Source organism: Danio rerio, chromosome 2 (genome assembly GCF_052040795.2).
Source record: "Danio rerio strain M-AB ecotype USA chromosome 2, GRCz13ab, whole genome shotgun sequence".
Classification (NCBI taxonomy): domain Eukaryota; kingdom Metazoa; phylum Chordata; class Actinopteri; order Cypriniformes; family Danionidae; genus Danio; species Danio rerio.
The window spans coordinates 3,159,365-3,173,131 of NC_141022.1; the positions used below are offsets into that span (position 1 = coordinate 3,159,365).

Below are 13,767 nucleotides of genomic sequence, written 5' to 3' on the forward strand. Positions count from 1 at the left end.
ATCTATCTATCTATCTATCTATCTATCTATCTATCTATCTATCTATCTATCTATCTATCTATCTATCTATCTATCTATCTATCTATCTATCTATCTAGCCTGATCACGAGGAAACGTAAATGGAAATTTTACATTTTGTCAGTTTTCTTTAGTCGTTTGAAAATGAATGATTTTAAAAAGGAGGCGTGGCACCCAACCCCAACCCTAACCCTAACCGTCATTGGGTGATGAGCAAATCACACTAAATTGTACGAATTAGATCGTACAAATGAATACGAATTAGCCACTTAATAAAAAAGTTACGAATTGCCGTGAGATTGTATTGATCTGTCTATCGCGTTGGGACGTCAGGATATTTATTTATTTATTTATTTATTTATTCGATTAATATTTATTGAGAAAAGAAAAAAAACTATATTTTTAGAGTATCAAAAATGCTGGGTCACCTAAACCCAAATTAGGTAAAGTGAATAACCCAAACATTGAGTTAAATTTGGTCCTATTAATTTAACTTAAAAAAGTATCTATCTATCTATCTATCCATCCATCCATCTATCTATCTATCTATTCTTTGTTCTGTTGTTCTATCTATCCATCTGTCTGTCTGTCCATCCGTCCGTCCGTCTGTCTGTCTGTCCGTTCGTCCGTCTGTCTATTTGTCTGTCTATAGTTGTGGGACGCCAGGACAGGAATTAATAGCTCCTCTCATAATTAATTACAGAAAAATCATGAATCAATCAAAATCATCAATTAATTGTGAAAACAGTTTTTAAAATAAAAGACAATAATAATATAATTGCCCAGCACTATATATATATATATATATATATATATATATATATATATATATATATATATATATAAAATAAAATAAAATAGAGTAATTATTAATTAATTAATTAATTAACATATATATATATATATATATATATATATATATATATATATTTGTTAATTAATTTATTTATTAATAATTATTTTATTATTTATATATATATATATATATATATATATATATATATATATATAAATAATAAAATAAAATAATTATTAATAAATTAATTAATTAACAAATAAATATATATATATATATACATATATTTATTTGTTAATTAATTAATTTATTAATAATTATTTTATTTTATTATTTATTTATATATATATATATATATATATATATATATATATATATATATATATATAAATTATCTATCTATCTATCTATCTATCTATCTATCTATCTATCTATCTATCTATTCTTTGTTCTGTTGTTCTATCCATCCATCCATCTTTCTGTCTGATTTCAAATTTACATTCTCATTCTGACTTTTGGCTTTTCAGATGTTTTATCCAAAGAATATATTTCATCCATTCATTAACTGACCTTTTAGCCACTAGCGTTCACGTAGCTTGCAGAATGAACGCTGACATTGACTCTTTGGAACTGAAGGCAATCTCACCTATGACATTCACATTGTATGTACAAAAAAAAAAGTATTTTGTTAACAGGATTGTGTTCAAGCGCAGATTCAGCAGATTAAATGCTCTTCTTTTCTCACTGAATTTATGAATAATGAGATGAGCAGGGATGATTTTTAAAGTGCTATTTTTATTATTTCCCCTCGTTGATCGCTGTGCCCCTCCACCATGTTTACTGTAATCTATGTATTGTATACATTTGTGTTTATAAAATTTCATAAATAAATACAAAATTACAGCTGAAATCTGATGGTTTGTCTCATCATAGATATATACACTAGATATTGCATGAGGACTCTGAGCATGCGTCAATAGCGCCGCCATATTTGTACAGTGCTCCCAGGACAAGTGTCCTTCAGCCGCACTAGTCAAGACAGTGTTACTACGTAAAGATACTGGATTTAGCGCTGTTGTACGGATGTAGTAACGAGCAAACAAAGAAAACAAAGCACAAAGGCAGAACGTGTCATAGGTACAATTCATTTTTTTTCTGTTTTTGTATGTTATGATTTTGTGCTAAACAGGTAGCGTTATTGGTGATAATACAGTCTCTTACTGCATTCACCATAAGGTAAACTCCCGATCATAGATATATGTGTATATGTGTATTTCTTTGGCTCTGAATGGCCACAGTCCTCCACTGCAGCTTGGTCCCACATTCATTTCAAAGGAACACTACCCTGTACTAAAATGGCGGCTCTATTGACGCATTCCTTCCAATAGACAACAACAGGGTAGGCAACATCTAATGTATATATCTATGTTATCTCATTACATAAACACAGACATGTTTGTTTGGTTGGTGTGTGTGTTTGTGTGCACTTTGTTTGGTTGGTTGTGGGTCGGTCTGGTTTGTTTGGTTGTGCGTGCGGGAGTTTGTTGGTTTGTTTGGTTTGTGGGGTTGCATGCATGCATTTGTTTGTTTGCTTGGTTGTGGGTGTATTACTGGCTATGTATTCTTGGCGTGGGTTTCCTCCGGGTTTCCCCCACAAGTCCAAAGACATGTGGCGTAGGTGAATTGGATAAGCTAAAATTGACCGTAGCGTATGTGTGTGAATGAGTGTGTGTGGATGTTTCCCAGTGATGGGTTGCAGCTGGAAGGGCATCCGCTGTGTAAAACATATGCTGGATAACTTGGTGGTACATTCTGCTGTGGCGATGGCAGATTGATAAAGGGACTAAGCCGAAAAGAAAATGAATGAATGAAGAATCTTAAGACTCACTGATGCTCTCCATCCAAATACAGCAAGCTAGAGCTGAGAGTGGTCAAATCCCAAATCTCACATTTGACAAATTTCACAATCACCCCACAGATTAAGATTGGATATCACACACTGTTGATCATAAGCGGCTCGATCTCCCCTGGAATATGAATGCAGGTTTGTACAAGAATGAAGGAGGACAGCCAGATGCTTGACACTGCTGTATTTTGGGATAGCCAGAGGCCGAGTGTCAGGTTATGTAATTCATATGCTGATTTCTCGGACTGAGTTTTACTTGGTTGGACGGGAAATGGAGCAGAAATTCATTCCTCTCGCATCTCCAGCAGAGGCTTTTCCCATTACCGATAACATGACATTTTATGTGTTTAATGGCTTGTGACAACTGCAAGCATGATAACAGTTGGCATAAGTTACTGTCAATGAGGTTTTTTGGGGGTTTTTTTTGTACTTTTTGGTTGTTAGTGAAGTTCAAATTTGGACATACAGTAGATGACACTACCACTGTACGGTGCACTAACTATTAGGGAAATTGTGGCTCTGATAACTTATAGAGCCAAATCAGTCTCAAAAGTGATACATTTACAAAATAAAATTCAATTTATGATTTTCGAATCATGTTTTACATTGACAAATTAGATTTGTGTATTTTTAAATTGTGTTTTGAATTTACGAATTGGATTTGTTTATTTACTAATCGTGTTTTCATTTTTCTAATTGGATTTGAGTATTTACGAGACATGTTTTGTAAATTGGATTTGTGTATTTTGAATTGTGTTTTGAATTTATTAATTTAATTTGTGTATTTTTTTAATGATGTTTTGATTTCACAAATCGGATTTGTGTATTTTTTTTATGATATTTTAGATTTACAAATCCAATTTGTGTATGTACAAATCGTGTTTTTATTTACAAATTGGATTTGTGCATTTTTAAATCGTGTTTTGAACTTACAAATTGGATTAGTGTATTAACAAATTGTGTTTTGATTTTATAAATTGGATTTGTGTATTTACAAATTGTGTTTTGATTTACAAATTGGATTTGTGCATTTTTAAATCGTGTTTTGAATTTACGAACTGGATTTGTGTATTTATGAGTCGTGTTTTGAATTTTTTAATTAGATTTTCTGTATTTGCAAATTGTTTTTTAAATTTACGAATTGGATTTGTATAGTTTTGAATCGCGTTTTGAATTAATAAATTGGATGTGTGTATTTATGAATCGTGTTTTGATTTTGCGAACTGGATTTGTGTATTTACGAATCGTGTTTTGAACTTACAAATTGGATTAGTGTATTTACAAATTGTGTTTTGATTTTACAAATTGGATTTGTGTATTTAAAAATCGTGTTTTAAATTCACGAGTTAGATTTGTTTATTCATGAATCGTTTTTTGAACTCACAAATAGTTTTTTTTGTATTTTTAAATAGTTTTTTTTTTTCCAAAACTTACAAATTAGATTTTGTAAATGCATGTAATTGGCATGGGTTTCTTCTGGGAGCTCCGGAATAGTTGATGGTTTATTCCATTGTGGCAACCTCTGAAATAAAGACTAAGCCGGGGGAAAATGAATGAATGAATGAAAAAAGAAACATCTGTAAGAGGTAAACTCATATATGCTCAGCACTGTATTTCAAACAAAATGATAATAATTTGCTACTGAAATGCCGCACCGCTGCCAGAAACTTGATAGAATGACTAAAATACTAAAACCCAAAGATTTACAGCAAAAGCTTAACCAGCATTATTTAAAACCAGGCAGATTTCTGCGAGACTCAGACTTGTTAGTATTATAAATGTGACAGATTTGGGTTCAAACCAAGTCTTTTTCATGAATTAATGCTGAAAACTCAAAGATGTCACTTCGTACTCGTCGGTAAAGACAGCCAATATCCATGCTGGAATTTACACAATGAGCTCATCGCCGTGACATAGCTTCAAAATTTATTTTTGAATGAGAAGAAAGAATTTACTCCAACACAAAAACAACCAATTTTGACTTTTTAGTGAAATATATGTGTCCTAATAGTGTTTTTAACAACGTGGGACACATATATGACTGTCAACATCTCTTAAAATGTGTTTTGGTGTTTCCTGACCCATTGCAGAAAATCTCTTAATGTGTCATTTGTAATTATTTTTATTTCTCATCGAGTGGACAAATGATCTCTCTCATCAAAACAAGTCACATTGTTAATTATGCGAGTCTTAAAAGCCCTCACACACACTCTCTCTAATGTGATATTGGCTTCAGTTCTGTTGTTTATAGTGTTTGTTTTTGGTGCCGTTTTCTCTGACAAACACACAAAGGAGCATTTATTCACTGTAATCCCTCGAGACCTCCGGCTAAAAGGCTGCTTTTTTCTCTAGCGTGCTTTTATGTCTAAAGCAGAGAACTGAAAACTGCGGCATCAATCTGTGGTATTAATAATCCCCATCGCCGTACATATACACTGGAGACCCTCGATGCACAAAGCCCACAGGCAGCAGCATATTTTATTTATCTGCTCTGACAGGTTTACTAATCTAACCCTTTGTTTTTTTAATAGCATGTTTTCGTCATATTAAACTGGTATTGACTTAAAGACCAAACCACAGGGGATACTTCATGTGCTCTGAAGCCACAACAAATACCATAGCAGCTCATTTATAGTAAGTATTATACAGTAGTCAACACTTGAAGTGGATCAAAAAGGTCCAACCCAGGCTCATTGTGGAAACGTTGTCCCGCGGACGTTACTGGAGACCGCGGAATACGTCCCGGCGGGTACGTATGGCTGCAGCTTTTGTTTTTGCGAATCCGCGAGAGGCCGCTGTTGTGCGCTTTTTCGCGTCTTAGATGCCTCTCGCGAGTGCGGTTCGCACCCGTGCTGTTCTCGCATGAACCCACCAGAGGCCGCTGTCCGCGTGACCGGCCAATCGGCCGACCCGCCCTCCTCCAGCCCTGAACCCAACCAATTTTACCGATCGATCTGCCTGCCCGCTCGCTTCCCTAAACCCGGGCAACAGTTTACAAAAAGCCGTCCAAAAAAAGAAAAGCCCTGTTTTTCTTTTTACCGCGTTTTCGGATTTCACCGCGTTCTCACCCTGTTACGAAACTCGTTCACTTAATTTTTGGGATTCTGTTTTTGTCTAACCTGATTGCTGGAACCGCTCTTCCCCGGACTCGAAACCGATCGCCGTGATCGACTCCTCTCTGCATCTCAAGCGTGCCGACGTACACGGTGAGCTGAGTGGACAAACGGGTTGAGCGGGGAAGCCCTCCACAAGGAGGTAAGCGGTCGGCGAGCGCGATAGGGAACAGCGTCACACCGCCCCGTAGCGTTTGCTTGAAAAAAATAAACGCGGCCTACGTACCTGCCGGGATGTAATCCGCTGTCTCCAGAAGCGTCCGTGGGACTACATTTTCAGAATGAGCTTGGGTTGAAAAGGTCAGACAAGAATGGGTGCTGCTTAGAGGTGTGAACCTATACTGGTCTCACGGTTCGGTTCGGTTACTATTATCATGCCTTCGATTCGGTTCAATTCGATATTTCGGTGCATCACGGTGCATTGACGATGCTTTCCATATACAGTGTTATATTTTAGAGGGGAGGCTATAACAAGCTGTCTGTATAAACACACAGACACACAGCACCACACTGTCTCTCATTCAAACACAAACATAGACAGCACCAAAGAAACAAAGACACACACACACGCACACACACACTTAAGCCCTCGCAACAGGGAGAGCTCGCGAAGAGCGGAGCAGAAAAACGAAAAAAAGAAGCACTTTTCTGACGGTCCCTTACTGAGAGCTCCTCTCAGCGCGAGCTATCCCGGCTAAACACATATTGCGAGGGCTTAAACGGAGCAGTGCTCGTAGTGTGGAGCGAAAAAAAAGAAAGACAGCTGTGAAACATAACCAGCTTTGTCTTTCTGTAGGAAACACACTTTAGATCTTTTTAGGGTAAGAGGTTTTTGAGTTAATGCCGTCTATAACTGAATGTGTGTCAAGAATTTAGAAAACAAAACCAACTGAACCGCGCTCATTTCTGGCGCCCCCCTGGATATACAGCGCCCTTAGCATTTGCCTATGGTGCCTATGAGTGTTGTAAATACCGGCGCTCACCTCCCTCACGACAGAGCGCGTAGGAGATAAATGACGTCACAACATAATAACCGGTTATGGTTATTACTGAACCGATATCGAATTGTCTGCATCTGCATCGCGGTGCACCGAAGAAACAATTAATTTTGACACCCCTAGTGCTGCCAAACAGGAGTACCTGGAGGAAACCAACGCGAACGCAGGGAGAACATGCAAACTCCCCTCTGGAAAATTAATTTATAAATAAACTTCACCTCGTGAGAATTAGTTGGCATGAAGATGCAATGTAACTTAATTTAACAAACAGACCATCAAAACAATGTGCGACCGTTTTTTTGTGTATAGTCACAATGACAACAATATAAAATATTAGGCAAATATGCGTTTTTAAATTACGTATTTAAGAAAAATAAAGCTGTTTAGTTTATTATGTTTAGTTGTAAATGAAGCAAAAACAAATCCTTCTCAGAAATGAGTTTTTTGCAAAGGGGGATGTCTTCATGACACACGGCGGAACCCATGAATATGCTGTGATCTGGATTCATTTGCTGCTATTATGCGCATGCAGCAGAGCGAACAACGCTTGCATGTACTGTACATCACGCGCGGTTCATAAAAGCTTGTGAGTGAACTCTTTAAGAAGTACACTGATTGCCTGCCATGCGATCTCCGCTTTGTTTGCACTCATTCCTGCCCAATTACAGCGCAGACTTACTCTGGCTTGTATCAAGGGTAAATTACAAAACTGTCATTCCCATTCATGAGTGTTCTTGAACTAATGAGTCTTAGTCTCAAACGTTTGTGCTACTACTGAAGCAGGTGTGCCAGTGTGTTCGCATGACAGCCTTCACGTTAATAGTTTTACATCTGTGCCGCAGTCTGTTTTGAGCTAATCTGCTATTGTGAAAGCACCCCGAGGCAAGAAATAGTGTAATAACTGGCAAAATGAAGAAGCTTGTCACTTGTTCTTGAAAGAGGGGAGAAAATATATTAATAACACATTTAAAATAACAACCAGCATGTATTTTTCTGCTGAGTGTTTTTGGGTGTTGTGGTGCTAAAATGCCCACTGGTGCCCAAGTTTCCCTGTAGACCAGGCACATGCACACATAGGGCTCAACCTGTGCAGTGCACATGCCCTTTTTAGTCTTGGATAGAAAGTGCCCTTCCAAAATGATCAAAAGTGCCCCCGCGACGCGACACACCCTCGGTCCCGCCCTTCAGTAGACGCGCGACAACACCGGTGTTGAGTACGCGCGCGACAACACAGCTGATCAGTACGCACGCGATAACACCGCTATTCAGTATGCGCGTAACAACCAAACACCCCCCCCCCCCCACCCACCCACCAGCTCTTAATAAAAAAAAACCTGCACATGCCCTTTGGACGGTCTCTGCACGGGCCTGCCCTCCCCCCTATCGCTCTTCAGTAGGCGCGCGACAACACCGCTCTTGAGCACACGCGCTCCCCCCCTCCCATATATATATATATATATATATATATATATATATATATATATATATATATATATAAATATAAATATATATATATATATATATATATATATATATATATATATGTTAAAAAAATATAAAAAGTTAACTGAAGTATCTTCTGTGGCTGATCGATAGCAATGACTGAGAGACATGCAGATGGTCAAAATGCTCGGCTTTGTTTAGATTTTAGCAACTATAACTTGCACTTTTTATTTAGTTTGTGGTCTCATTTTATCTGTATCACTGTAAGCTATGACATCGACTGGTCTTTTACTCCAAACATGGCATTTTCACGTATAAGTACCATGGTAAAACGAGGTAAACAATAGATCTCCGGCAGAAACGGGGACATAAACAAATGAATAACCATCCATAATTTAACACTATTGTGTCGGTGGACTAAATGTGTTCGATGGGATGTTTTTCTGTGGACTCTTACCTTTCAAAATAAACCGTGATGTCCAGCAATGAATGCGTGTGTGTGTGTTGTTATGATATGTACGCCACATCTAATAGGCGTTTTCTGCAAAACTTACACACATTTAGCAAATACATTTTTTATAAGCTCTCCATTGAAAAACAACTAGCTGCAATGGGTGCTTAGGGGATGTAGCTTTAAATTGATGTAGTGGTTTTCAAAATTACTCTTGTCCTTTTTGGTGTGATCTATTTCTAAACATTGAGGTGGAAAAAACAGCGCCTCAGTGCGTCCTCGTCGGGGCGCTGTTGAAGCTGGTTAAACAATTGTCTTTGTAATGATGACAGTACACCATATTTTACAGTTTATTTTGTAAAATTCAGCTTAAAGTGCAAAGAGAAATATGTACAAAAAAATATTTCCTCTGGGTGCTTTGGTTTGCCCTACAGTCGAAAGGCCAATGGTATAGGCGTATTGAATAAGCCTAAGTGACCGTAGTGTTTGTGTGTGAATGCAAGAGTGAACGGGTGATTCCCAGTGTTGGGTTGCGACTGGAAGAGCATCCGCTGTGTAAATATATGCTGGATGAGTTGGAGGTTCCCTAATTAATAAAGGGACTAAGCCTAAAAGAAAATGAATAAATAATCTAATAATTTTGTTGTACATTTAAGCTGTACATCTCATCCTTTAAGTTCCTGGGGACTCACATCTCAAAGGACCTTTCCTGGACCACCAACACCTCCAGCCTGATCAAGAAGGCTCACCAGCGCCTATTCTTCTTAAGGCAACTGAAAAAGAACCAGCTTTCATCAGCCGTCTTGGTGAACTTCTACCGCTGCACAATAGAGAGCATCCTGACCAACTGTGTCACAGTCTGGTATGGAAGCTGCTCTGTTGCTGAGCGTAAGGCACTGCAGCGGGTGGTGAAAACTGCCCAACGCATCACAGGGACCACACTGCCAGCCATAGACGACATCCAGAAGAAACACTGTTTGCGCCGAGCACGCAGTATTCTGAAGGACACCTTTCACCCCGCTCACAGACAGTTTACTCTCCTGCCCCCGGACAAAAACCAGCAGACTGAGGAACAGCTTTTTCCCCAGAGCTGTCTCCCTCCTGAACTCTGCCCCCCACTGACTCTTTTGCCCCCCCCAATACACCCCCCACTCTCTTCTAACTTAAACTCCTCGCAATAACTGCACTGTTTAACATTTGCACGTTTAAAATTTGCACATTCACTGCACCACATTGAACTGTTTACTTATTGAACTGTACATACCCACTGCACATGGACATTTGTAATTATGTACACACCCACCATACATATACACTTGTAATCATGCTTATTTATCTGCATACTACTGATTATTAATAGCAACCTGTACATATATTCATACATTGCAACATATACACTTGTAATCATGTCTATCTATCTGCACACTACTGATTATTAATAGCAACCTGCACATATATTCATATATTGTAAATCTGTTCATAGCTTATCCAACCAGTATATAATGTTGATAGTACATCCATCTGTAAATATCACCATAGTTTTTCTATAACTGCACTTTATAACTTATTCCTGTATCCTGCACTTGCTGCTATTGCGCTGCTGGTTAGACCTAAACTGCATTTCGTTGCATTGTACTTGTACATGTGTAATGACAATAAAGTTGAATCTAATCTAATCTAATCTACATGCAACTTAATTTGACCAAAGCTACCAAAGTTGTAACCACTTTGAGATCAACTCAGATGTTTTTAAAATGCTAAATAGGATAAGCATATTGAATTATCGGTCACACTTTACAATAAGGTTCATTAGTTAATGATAATTAATGCATTTACTAACATGAACAAACAATGAACAATACATTTACTACAGTATTTATTCATGTTAGTTAACGTTAGTTAATGAAAATACAGTTGTTCATTGTTAGTTCATGTTATCTCATGGTGCATAAACTAATGTTAACAAGCATGGACTTGGATGTTAATAATGCATTAGTAAATGTTCAATTATGATTAATAAATGCTGTACATGTGTTGTTCATGATTAGTTCATGTTAGAAAATGCATTAACTAATGAACCTTATTGTAAAGTGTTACCGAATTATCTTCTAAAGTTCTACAGTAACTTTACTGTATGTCCATAAGACATTGTGAACATCTGGATCTGAAAGAACCGAAGCAAACATCTGCTGTAAAGTTTGTTTCATCTGAGGATTTCTGCTCCTCAGCAGAATCTAAACTGCTTTGCAGCTTTTTTTTTTTTTTTTTGGTTCAGGCCTGACAGTAGGAATAGTAGAGGCGTGATCATTGGTCCTGTGCTTGATGAGATGCAAACTTGACTTATCCCAAGGGAAATTATTAAGACTGAGATTCAAAGGATTTTGCCTACACCCTGCCGAATGTGCAGAATGTAAATGAACAAAGTAAACTTCCTGTAGTTTTAAAGCTGAAAGATTGCAAGTAGTCTGTGCAGTACGACATGAATCATGTCCAAATAAAAAGAGATGTTGTAATATCTTTAAAGAACTGGTCACATCATATAAAGCACATTTGGCTTTTGAGGAAATTTTAGAGTCCTTGAAGAAACTTGTTGCTCAATGCACAGTGACTAAATAATTCTAATCTACAATAGAAACACATGACATGTTATTGTCTACACTACCTGATTAAAGTCTTGTCGCCTATTCAAGTGTTAGGAACAAAAAATATTAACTTGACTTCTAGTTGATCATTTGGTATCAGAAGGGGCTGATATGAAAGGCGAAGGACTCTAGATGACACTTATTTGAGCACAATAAAATCTGATCATGCCTTGATTTTGATTTCATTAGGACAGTAAGGTCTGACTCTGCTCAGACAAAAGTCTCATCACTGAACAGAAATAATGTCCAGTATAGAATATAAAGTCCTGCTGCAGTGGAGACAGAATGAATATTGTGTCTGACTCCATCATGAGCTTGGAGGACTGCATCCATACATCTCTGACTCAAATCACTGATTAATAAAGTCATCTGGAATGGCAAAGAAAGCCTTCCTGCAGGACTCCCAGAGTTCATCAAGAGACTTTGGATTCATCTTCAACACCTCCTCCTTCATCTTACCCCAGACATGCTCAATAATGTTCATGTCTGGTGACTGGGCTGGCCAATCCTGGAGCACATTGACATTCTTTGCTTTCAGGAACATTGATGTGGAGGCTGAAGTATAAGAAGGAGCACTATAGTTTAAAAAAAAAAAAAAATATATATATATATATATATATATATATATATATATATATATGACATTTAAGTATCTTGTGCATGACCCTTTAAATACAAGGCAGATGAAGTTGGATGTCATGTGCATATGTGGATCCATGGATTCTATTTGTGTATGTGCTGTTTTCTTCATGGTCATGGCATTTGCTTGCTTGGTTGTTTCTGTGTTGCTCTCTCAGTCTCTCGTTTTGGCTCTACAGCACTTGTAATTTGTTCATTCTACCCAGACTTTTTACCTTCCTCATTCTGTTCTCAGTTTAATCAGGTCGTTGTACTCCTTTCAGCCTGTTTTGCACCTGTCTGTTTGCACAATCTGGCTGGTCTGCTGTGAAACTACAGTCTATATAGTTTGTGTGTTTGACTTTGGTCTTTACCCCTTGCTGTAGCGTTTGTCATAGTGCTGTCAGTCGATAAATCACGATAAATTGCATCCAAAATAAAAGTTTGTATTTATATAATTATATTATTATATTGGATATGAATATTGTTGGTTATATTGGTTATAATATTGGTTATATTGAAATATGAATGATGATCATTTTTGGTTATATTATTGGTTATATTGAATATGAATACTGAATATTGTTAGTTATATTATTGGTTATATTGAATATGAATAATGTATATTATTGGTTTTATTGGTTATAATAATGGTTATATTGAATATGATTAATGTATATTGTTGGTTATATTGGTTATATTATTGGTTATATTAAAATATGAATATTGAATACCGTCATATTATTGGTTTTATTGAATATGGATAATGTATATTGTTCATTATATTGGTTATATTGAATATGAATAATGTATATTATTGGTTTTATTGGTTATAATAATGGTTATATTGAATATGAATAATGTATATTGTTGGTTATGTTGGTTATATTATTGGTTATATTAAAATATGAATATTGAATACCATCATATTATTGGTTTTATTGAATATGAATAATAAATATTGTTGTTTGTATTGGTTATGTTATTATTGGTTATATTAAATATGAATAATGTATATTGTTGGCTATATTGCTTATGTTATTGGTGATATTGAATATGAATAATGTATGTTGTTGGCTATATTGATTATATTATTGGTTATATTGAATATGAATTACACATTGTTGGTTTTATTGGTTATAAATTTGGTTAAATTGAATATGAATAATGTATAATATTGGTTATATTACATATGAATAATGTATATTGTTGGTTATATAGATTATTTTATTGGTTATATTAAAATATGAATATTGAATACCGTCATATTATTGGTTTTATTAAATATGAATAATGTATATTGTTTGCTATATTGGTTATATTATTGGTTATATTGAATATGAATAACTAATATTGTTGGTTATATTAATGATTATATTGGAATATGAATAACGGATGTTGTTGGTTATGTTAAATATAAAAAACGAATATTGTTGGTTATTTTATTGGTTAGGTGAGGCAGTGGTGGAGTAGGTAGTGCTGTCGCCTCACAGCAAGAAGGTCGCTGGGTCGCTGGTTCAAACCTCGGCTCAGTTGGCGTTTCTGTGTGGAGTTTGCATGTTCTCCCTGCCTTCGCGTGGGTTTCCTCCGGGTGCTCCGGTTTCTTCCACAGTACAAAGACATGCGGTACAGGTGAATTGGGTAGGCTAAATTGTCCGTAGTGTATGAGTGTGTGAATGTTTCCCAGAGATGGGTTGCGGCTGGAAGGGCATTCGCTGCGTAAAAACTTCCTGGATAAGTTGGCGGTTCATTCCGCTGTGGCGACCCCGGATTAATAAAGGG

At 36.5% G+C, this 13,767-nt stretch overlaps 1 protein-coding gene across 1 annotated transcript in view; it reads left to right on the plus strand.

The window, feature by feature from the left end:
• Window positions 1–13,767, plus strand: part of eif2b5 (eukaryotic translation initiation factor 2B, subunit 5 epsilon) — a 393,495-nt gene that overhangs the window by 115,973 nt on the left and 263,755 nt on the right. The window lies entirely within an intron of this gene.